Source organism: Pseudorasbora parva, chromosome 10, assembly GCF_024679245.1.
Source record: "Pseudorasbora parva isolate DD20220531a chromosome 10, ASM2467924v1, whole genome shotgun sequence".
Lineage (NCBI taxonomy): Eukaryota > Metazoa > Chordata > Actinopteri > Cypriniformes > Gobionidae > Pseudorasbora > Pseudorasbora parva.
Window position 1 is genome coordinate 4,318,827 of NC_090181.1, and position 10,827 is coordinate 4,329,653.

General features: G+C 36.7%; 1 long non-coding RNA gene across 1 annotated transcript; it reads right to left on the reverse strand.

Moving 5' to 3' along the window:
- Positions 1-9,345: 9,345 nt before the first annotated feature.
- On the reverse strand, positions 9,346-10,490 carry LOC137090513 (uncharacterized). Its single transcript, XR_010907875.1, has 3 exons — positions 10,275-10,490; positions 9,538-9,581; positions 9,346-9,360 (listed from the first exon to the last, which is right to left on the reverse strand). It is a non-coding gene; the product is annotated as an uncharacterized lncRNA (long non-coding RNA).
- Between the last annotated feature and the right edge of the window lie 337 nt (positions 10,491-10,827).

Below are 10,827 nucleotides of genomic sequence, written 5' to 3' on the forward strand. Positions count from 1 at the left end.
TCCTTTTGAGCTTTCATAATAAAAAAAAACTTAAATACTGAAAATTTGGGGAAAATCTCTTAATGGCATCTCTATGGCATGAATTTTAATTTTTTTGAGGGGAAAAAATGACACCCCACTTTTTGGGAGCTTGGGGTCACTGATAATATATCCATCATAAAATGTGATGATCTCTTCATCACGGCTCCTGTTAGTGGGTGGGATATATTAGGCAGCAAGTGAACATTTCGTCCTCAAAGTTGGTGTGTTAGAAGCAGGAAAAATGGGCAAGCGTAAGGATTTGAGCGAGTTTGACAAGGGCCAAATTGTGATGGCTAGACGACTGGGTCAGAGCATCTCCAGAACTGCAGCTCTTGTGGGCTGTTCCCGGTCTGCAGTGGTCAGTATCTATCAAAAGTGCTCCAAGGAAGGAACAGTGGAGAACCGGCCACAGGGTCATGGGCGGCCAAGGCTCATTGATGCACGTGGGGAGCGAAGGCTGGCCCGTGTGGTCCGATCAAACAGACGAGCTACTGGAGCTCAAACTGCTCAAGAAGTTAAATGAAATGAAAACACGTTGGACATAATTATTGGCACCCTGTTATTCAATACGTTTTGAAATCTCCTTTTGCCAAGATAACAGCTCTGAGTCGTCTCCCATAAAGCCTGATGAGTTTGGAGATCAGAGACCATTCCTCTATACAGAATCTCTTCAGATCCGTCCGTTTCCCAGCTCTTCTCTTCAGCCACTCATTTTCACAGTCACACAGGTGTGCTTAAATGTAAATATGAATGGGAATATACTTCAGAGATATTTTACTCATTAAAAAATCTAGGGATGCCAATAATTGTGTCCAATGTGTTTTTAGAAAAAAATCATTAGTTTCATAATGTGTTCCCTCCCACATTCATTAGTTTTACTTCAATGAAAGGTAAAACATTTTTGAATGAAAGATCAAAAAGATGCAGATTTATTTTTTACAACCTTTGCTCATATTTACCAGGGGTCCCAATTCTAATCCAGAATTCAACTGTAAGTAGTGACCTAATATTGACATTTTCCAACTAACAGTAGAGCTACATCACTGATTTTAATGCTGTATTGTGCACACGAGTCAATAATCAAACATGATCTCCTAAACTGTTTTTCTCATATGGAACATTAGCAAGTTTGTGTGTTTGGGTTTAGACATTCACGCAGCAAATTAGTCAGTTAATGACACTAAGGATTGATTTGCTCAAAAAATACAGTAAAAATCTGAAATATTTTAATTTAAAATGACTGTTTTCTATGTGAATATATAGTAAAGTGTAATTTATTCCTCTGATCAAAGCTGAATTTATCATCATTACTCCAGTCTCAAATGATCCGTCACTAATCAACCATTCTGATACACTGTAAAAAACGCGTGAGACAAAATGGCCCTAATTTATTAAAAGTGCGTACACCAAATTTCCAGCGTACACTTTGCGTACACCCGAAACCACAGTGACTTATGGGTCCTGCACACAGTGTGCGATTTTTCAAAATCCTTTGCGAATGTCCCATGTCAGATTGTACGAACATGATCCCCGATGTAAGCCATGTCACACTGTAAGATCTCAGTTGGCATTAATGTCAGACTGCACGATAGTGAAGGCGCACTGAAAACGGACGCACACAAGAAAACTTGTCCGGAGTTTTATATCATCAATGAATGACGTGTTCGGTGACAGTGAGCTGCATTACACGCGGGACTGAAATGCTGGCTATAAAGAAATCTCTAGTACTCGTTTTGGTCATAGTTTGTCTTGAAAAACCGAGATATTTGACTGTCGTCGTAGGAGAAGTCACACTGCAGGATTGTGTGCCAAATCTTCTGACACTGCCAGAATTTCGTCTGAAGTAAAATTTGATCGCAGCGCTCATTAATCGACTGCCGGTGAACATGTCAAACTAACGACCAAAGACGTCAGATTTTAGCCTAGGATCTGAGGAATCTTTTTGGATTTGCTAAATTTGTCTCAGACGGCCAAATCGTGGCCAAAATCGCACAGTGTGCACCTGGCTTTAGAGATTTATCAATATGGACGTTGGCGTACGGCACTCTCAAATCTTACGCCAGCTCAGGAGGTGGTGTAAGCACGTTTTGAGTTAGTGCGAAAAAGCGCAGAAAACAATAACACCACAAAACGCATTGACAAAGATATGCTATGACCCACTGTAAAACAACAACAACAACATAGTAATTACAAACTTCAGTGTTTATAATTTGTGTGACTTTACCAAAGCATTTGATTTGTATGCATATGTACTGTATTCCTCCAGCTGCGAGCCTGTGCGCTTTACGTGACGGTTCAGGGTTAGGGCCGGCCGCTGCGCACGGACTGGGAATGAAAATAATTCAGACTGACAAAATGATAAAAATGACATTCTTCTTCTTTTAAATAATAAGAAAATTAATAATAACAGCATTCTTCTTATAAATAACAATAAGTATCATTAATATTATTAATAAAAATCATAATAATAATAAGAAGAATCTTAAAAATTGTCATGCAATTATTAATGTGAATGAATGGTACTCCGCATCACATCATCATCACTATATCGTACACCCGATAGCCTACATGTGCCGTGACACGAAATAAAATGCTAATTGTTTCAAATCTTGTGCTGTAAAATAATGCATTGCGATAGGTAATTTCTCCTCCAAACAGCTTTAAACTGCTGGAGTGCACTTCTCAACCTCCACACTATTAACAGTAGGCCTACTCGTAGTTTGGGTCCATATTTTGTTTTTGTGGGCGCCTTTAATCCCAAATAAAACAATTTAGTTTTTTTCCACCTGGTGATGGTCTCGATCTTATGGAAGCCCGTTTCCGCCACAGTTAAGTAAAAAAATATGATTCTTGTAGTCGAAATAATGAGAAACTTTTTTCGAAATATTGACGTAGCATCTCGAAATAATGAGAAACTTTCTCGAAAAATTGACTTATCATCTCGAAATATTGAGAACCTAAGTCAATATTTTGAGAAAGTTTCTCAATATTTCGAGATGTTAAAGGGGGGGTGAAATGCTGTTTCATGCATACTGAGCTTTTTACACTGTTAAAGACTTGGATTCCCATCCTAAACATAGACAAAGTTTCAAAAGTTAAGGTGGACGTTTGATGGGAGTATTTCTTTGTCAAAAATACTACTTCCGGTTAGTCATAAGTTTCGGCAAGTTTTTTGCAATCATGCGTCCCCTTTGACGTTAATGGGGGCGGAATTTCCTTGTATGGGCCTTACGGACAATTCTACCGGAAGAGCGTGAGAGAGAGAGAGGGAGAGAGCGAAAGCAACAGGCTATGCCCATCAAAGCGCTCGTAGGCTGCGCTGCACAGGTGATGTGCACAATTAACAATGACATCAAAAAGTGCGTTTTTGGTTGCCAGACCAAGACAGTCCTGCACAGATTCCCCAAAAACCCCACGTTAAGGCAACAGTGGATGGAATTTGCTTTTCCGGATCAGCAACTGAGTTGCGCGAATGTTTATATCTGTTCGCTGCATTTCGGTGCCGACTGTTTCATAAACAAGGCCCAGCTCGACGCCGGATTTTCCAATCGCCTAATGCTGAAGGATGGAGCAGTCCCAACGATAAAGGTCCCAACGTTAGAACCGCGGGCGGTGAGTTAGAGTGCTTCAAATGTCTGTGTTTTTGCCTATGCTCATCAAGTAGCCCAAACATGATCACGTATAGTTACTATATATATTACTATATATAGAAATTGATCAATGGAGCATGCGATGTGTAGTGCGTGTACATTTGTTTAGCTGGCCACTATATGTGTAACTTTATGTTTGTGTATTGTAAAAGCACTCCAAACAACAATACACAAAGAGTGGGGAAATATGTTGAACTAAATAAGCACGCTTCTTCATTTAAATGCGCTACTATTCCGTGTCTTTCTATGTAAACACTAACTTAGCCTGCCGTGCAAAACCAGTCCGCTTACTAACGTTACAATTGTCTACACAAACCATGCGTAAACACACACACACACACGTGCACAACTGCACTTCCCACATGTACACCTTCAAAGACAAAAATACGACGATATAATTCAAGTATAAATATGTAAATAACACAAGCCGCTAAGCATATTATATAGTTAGTGTATAACTTGTACCACATAGAGACGTCCTGCTCTAGTCGTTTTTGCTGCTGCTCCTGTTCAACTGCAGCCTCTGGGTCTGATTCCGGATCATAGATGTATGGCTGTATCTGATTAAAAGCCATATTTTTATTTTGAATAAAGTTTTTCCCGCTGTTAGGGATGACACAGCTTTACGACGCACTCGACTCAACACAATAGCAGCAGCGCGCACACGCACACGTCATTATTTAGCTCCGCTCACACGATACGCCCCCACCCGCTCGGCTTTTTTCGGAAAGACTCGGAACAGCGCATCTTTCTTATATAATTATAAAAAAAATAAAGACTTTTCGGAGATATGCAGGATGCAATGCTACTCTATAGGTACTCAAGATTGACATGACACTGACTGAAACTGAGTGTTTCACCCCCCCTTTAAGTCAATATTTCGAGAAAGTTTCTCATTATTTCGAGATGCTAAGTCAATATTTCGAGAAAGTTTCTCATTATTTTGACTTAAAGAATCATATTTTTTTTACTCAACTATGGCGGAAACGGGCTTCCATACGATCTCCATGTTGGAGAAGTTTCGCTTCTTTGCCGGCTTCTGTGTGTCCATGGCGTAAAATGAGGGCGTGGGGGAGGCGGAGACTTGAATATATTTGGGCGTGTTATAATGACGATTGTTTTCAGCCGCGGCATTGGTCAAGGGCAGGTATTGCGTACACCTGGATTGCAGAGGTGCGCACAGCTTCATAAAATACGCCCGTTTCTACGCAAGATTGATAAATGAGGGCCATTGTGTTTACATTGCTTTAACTCATCAAAATAAAGTAAGCAATTTTCAACTTTTATTTAAGTTATACAAGATTCACCTCGTCTTTAAAGTCAGTTTAATGTAATTTAAGTTGAAATTACTTAAACATCCTTAAGTACTAAAAAATTGCAGCAACTTTTTGTACAGTGTATGCTGATTTACTGCTCAAGAAATATTTCTGATATTCATCAATGTTGAAAACAGCTCATATTTTTGTGGGAAGTGGATTCTTTGATAGAAAGTTCAAAAGAAAAGCCTTCATTTTATTTTACTTTACATTACTACTAACTAGTCATAGGATCCTAAACTAAAGTGTTACCAAATATTTTCTTTGAGGATTGTCCCCCCATAACATATTTTATATGATGAGATACTTCAGTTATTGATTTGACTATTGAAACGGTGATGCGGCAGGATGTGTCGAATGCATTATGAAAAACAATAAGTGTGTGAGTAAATGAGTTTTCATTTTCGGGTGCATATAGATGAGCTCAAAAATAAAAGACATTTGATAGGTGTCTTCAAGTAGCTTCAGTTTAGTTAGTGTCTTTATTAGTAGCTTGTCATGCAGCTGTCAGCTTTAAGTGAGCAGCTCGACTGCAGTTTAACTGCTTTAAATTGAGTAGCTTGTAACCTGACAGGCTGCAATCTCAAAGTAGCTTCCCAGCGCTGAATTGAAGGTGATCTCGTTCACACAGCCGCTGGTTTTCCCAACAGCCTCCTCCTCGTTGCTCGGGAATGAAGGAGGTGACGTGCTGTTAATGTTAATGGGCTCTCTCCTGCCGCCAGCCACATCAGCTCATTTACTGGAGGAAATAACCCACACTTTTTGTTTTAAATAATAACTCGTGGCCCGTAAACCGTGCACGCTGTCCTTGAGGCGGGTGAATGTTTCTAATGGAGCGCCATTTCACTTAGTTTCACTCCTGATGGAAGTGGAAAGGCTTTGCTCAAATGAAACGTTTATGTAATGATAATCAGGATTAAAGCCAGGCTTTGATAAAAGGAAGCGAACTTGGTGGGGATCCGCTTCAACACATTTTAATAGGTGTTCAATTTGGCAGGATATTCTTTTTGATCCTTTTTTTGTGGCTTTGCTGAGGTTCATGTGTGCTGTCAGACTTTATCCTGTGAAAGACGAACGCCCAGTCGTGCTGTGAAAATCGTCTCGACTTCAAACGCTCGGTCCACTTTGGCGGGAGCTTGACACTGGTCTTCAACTCTCAATGCTTTATGATCAGCGTAAATTAACTCGAAGGTTCAAAGCGGTTGCTCCGCACAAGCTCAAGAATTTATGATGCTTCCTTTCTTTAGTATGATTAAAAGTAGTCATGCATGCTCACACTTCTGTGATTCTTATTTTTCACGAGGTTGTCTTCTGTAGAGCTGCTTTATAGCTCAATTGAACTATTTTCATAATTGATTAACTTTTTACACTTATTGATCTGAGCTAAATAATGACACTATTGTCTTTTTAGCAACACATTCTTACTCTTAACTCGTCACATGTTGACAGTAACACTTTATAATAACTGCACCATTAGTTATGCATTAATAGTTCATTCAGAATTTATAAAGCATCAAAAGACAATATAATTAAAGTAGTTATAACATAATTAAAGTATATAATTCATATAATTAAAGTAGTTTAATTATACTTTATTAATGATCAATTTATCATTTCTAAATTAAATATTACATTACAAACCAGTTATTTAGTTGTTGTCAGTGGTTCATAAGATCATTTAGAAAGTGTAAGTAGAGAAGTAATAAAATATTTAAATGTACATTTATACATATTATTTAGACATATAGTACAGTATTTGGCACATTTTTGCATGCATTTCATGTATAAAAATTAAATAAACTCTACTTAACTAAGTTAAGTAAAATTAATAAAGAATATAAGTTATTTTACCTCGGCCAGTAAAAGATTGAGTAAAATCTACTTAGTTGAAGTTGAGTTTACAATACATTTTACTCAAAAAATATATAATAATAAACCAATTTTATAATAATATATAATATAATAATAAACCAATTTTTTTAAGTGTATGCTTTATTTTTAAATATCGAAGTAATTAACACAATAGATATTATGTAGACACCATATCTACATAATAGTTGCAACACGGCACCTGAACACACAGACTTCAATACTTGGTACACAATACACAATGACGGTAATCAATGATCGTTTTTGAGGATAAATGTATAATTCTGAATAAAAAACTCCAAATGTCGCAAAATCTCAAGTTATCAAGTTACTATATCCAACATCAAAGGTAATGATAAAACAGAGTAAATACAGCTGGAAAACAATAATTCAAACTCCAGTGCATGATAGAAACAACAGTGTCAGAAAAGTGTCAATAGATTTTTTATTTTATATTGTTTATATTTATGCTTTAATTTCTACAAGCTTAAATTGAGTACTAGAGTTGAGTTGAAGAAGGTCAAAATCTGGCACAATCATAGAAATGTGTACATAGATGCCTCATTTGACTGATCCGCGCATGCACTAATAAGGCATCTATGTGCACATTTATATGATCGTGCCGGGTTTTGACCTTCTTCGACGGAAGTAATGACGAAAGGGAACACTAGATAAGATTTATCTGCTATGAGGGAAAAAATAACAAATACTGTTCAGTTTCTCGCAGAAATCGATTGTTTCGTGTTTTAAAACATCAATGCATCATCACGAGCCGCAGGGTTTAATATGGATTCGTATGTCTGTGTTTTTTACTCTCATAGTGGCTCTCATATAAAAAAAACCATTGACATGCATTATACGGCAAAAAATCTTCATTTGTCTTCTACTAAAGAAACAGACACACCTACATGTTGGATCCCCTAGAGATAAGCAGATAAACATCAAATTTTCATTTTTGGATGAACTATGCCTTTAAACTGTCAGAACAAAGTCATCTTGATAATGTCAGATAGAAAGCGATGTAATGGATTACAATCAACCAATCAGCTGTTAAGTTTAAGAACACAATTAGAATACACCAATTTAGCTCAACCAATGACCAAGCAATGCTTCACTTTGTTCAGTCTGTGGTGTCAAAGGTCACATTAGCAATTAAAGAAAAAACACTGAAGTAAAACATGCACTGTAAAAAGTACTACCTATATAAAACTCATAAAAAGTGAGGCAAGTGGCTGCATTGGATGTTTTAAGTTGAGTCAACTTGCAGCATTTTTTAAGTATAATAAACACTGTAACATTACTTAATACAAACGCAACAAAATCAAGTTGAGTTAACTAATAATACTATTATTAATCAGTTAGATAAACCTACTTTTCTTAGTACAGGTAACTTATTTGTGGGTTGTTACAAGTAACCTCTACTCATTTTAATTAGGTTTTATGAAATGTATTTTCTCAGTAAAATTAACCTAATCACACGTGAATAAACATTTTAATTGAGCCCTAGCTATAATCTCAGAAAATAAATCTAAATGTCTATATTCTAAGCACTACAGTGATTAACTTTGCATAATCAGACTTTGTTAATAACAATTACACATTCAATTGAAGAAAAAAAAAGATGGGAAGATAGACTGAAGACAATAATATTTATTTAATGTAAACCAGTGTCACTTTTAACAGTGACTACAAAACAGCCAATAAATGTGGCTTGCACATGTACACAATAATATAAAACAAACACGGTATATGTGTATTTTTCACCTGTTCTGAAGAGTAAAGTAAAATATCCAAACTGCCCAATCTGCAATGTTTAGATAAAGGTAAATTCAAGCCATAACATCACATTTTACACAACGGTGTTGATTATATACCTCATGAGGTAATGAGAAAACAGAACACAGTCCACATTAAGTATCAGTCCCACAAAGAGCCACTGATATAGCTCAAATGTATACATCAGTTTTTAGGGATACTTAAGGTCAAGGGCATAGGTAAGTGCAAACAGGAGGCAGCATGCTTTCGACAGGTTTAGCACACCTCTGACCACGGGCTGTCCTTCTATGATCATTCAAATTGTGTCAGGTTGATGGCACATGTACATTTTCAGTGGGCTAAAACTGCCAAGCTCAATATGCACCTCGGTTTCATCACGACTATTGGTGGAGACAAAAAAAAGATAAAGGTTTTGGTCAGACAAACTGTAAATAACATGCATATAGCAGACAGGTAGAAGACAGATAAGACACAAAGTCAAAATTTAATTTTTGTTGGTAAAAGTGGTGGATACTAGATGGATACTGTGACTAGAGCATGAGACCAGAGTGAAGTCTATCATGACAATGCCATTGGTTCAAATGATCCATTACAATAAAACAATGCAATTGTATTTGCATGTACCTGATTGGTCATCCCCTTAATAAAGGAATAGTCTACTTTCAAATAAAAAATTCCTGATAATTTTACTCACCCCCATGTCATCCAAGATGTCCATGTCCTTCTATCTTAAGTCAAAACGAAATTAAGCTTTTTAATGAAAACATTCCAGAATTTCTCTCATAATTTTTCTGAATGTGGCACAGCACGAAAAAGATACTGTTGTTGACTTAGTGCATACTGCACTGTATTCTTTAGCCGTGTGATGAGTTATAGCCGTGTATCTATTTTGAAGTGTTTCTTACCTGGATGTGAAGCTTGAAGACATGTAACAAAAGCGCTTGGGTATCTAAAGACCAGGAAAATGCATGTTAGAATAAGGTTAAAAATCAGTGTTCAATGCAACTTATTTATGGGTTAGAAGTTGTAGGGTTTTTCAACCACAAATCTGTCAATAATCGACTACACAGCATTAAAAAAGTGGATAAAATCTCTAAAAACAGATAGTCTACTAAGCATACATCTATAAAATCTAAACTTTGCATCTGAATTAGTAATGCAAAAGTATACTAACATAATCACTGATTCCAGAGTCCTGCGTTTTACTTTCCCTTATTTGCCTGCACAACTATTGAACTATTGTCTTGAAATTGCTACTGTTTCGATCGCATATGATCCCGAAATTGAATCTGTGCAATATAAAAATATAACTGAGGGCATTTGTGCAATGAATTATTACATACCTATCTGCATTTTTAAACACGTCCCTCCTGAATGTTGTTACAGTGGCGATGATAATAGGCAATGATGTAAAACACATAGTAGGCATGACTACTGCACTTATTAATTTCATATTAACTTATTAACGTTAACTGTTGTCTGCCGATCGACCGCACTGTGCAGCTATCTTAGCTTGCCATGTGTGCAGGATAGCTAGCTACACAGTAGCCTACAATTTGCAAACCTAACCTCAGCTCCCTGGAGTAAGCGATTTCACGTGACTTTACATTACCAGTCATTTGGCTAAATTTGTTCAACTTACCGTGTTAATCAGTTCCTGAAACTCAGATCCGCTGCATCGAACGATCAGTTGAAGTGCTGAGGGAGAGACTGCATCTGCCTGGGCAAGTCCCCTCGCGCCAGAGAAAAAGGGATAATGCCAACTTATAAAATTTAAAATATTTACGTTTGATGAACACACTGCCACATCGACAACGCAGCTCAAATAAATTGTGTATGTCAACTCACTTTTATAACATTTCTTGTACACAATAACCACATACAAATAACTACCCAAATAAATTGCAATGGTTTTATTTAAAAATATTTTGTTATATAAAAACTGATACATTTTAAGTAAAGAGGAAGTATTTTGATTCTCTTTAGTATAAAACAAATAAAATAAACTAGAGTATAACTATTTTAAATATATAAACCCTACTTTGAGGGTGTAGCACTTTTTACAGTGTGCTCAGGTCAAAGGGTCTGAATTATTTTGCTCCCAAATGTTTATGAGTTTTACTGGTAGTCACTGTATGAAGAATTAGTGTGTATAATGTGTCACAGTGTACTTTATTTTGCTCTCCTCAGTTACA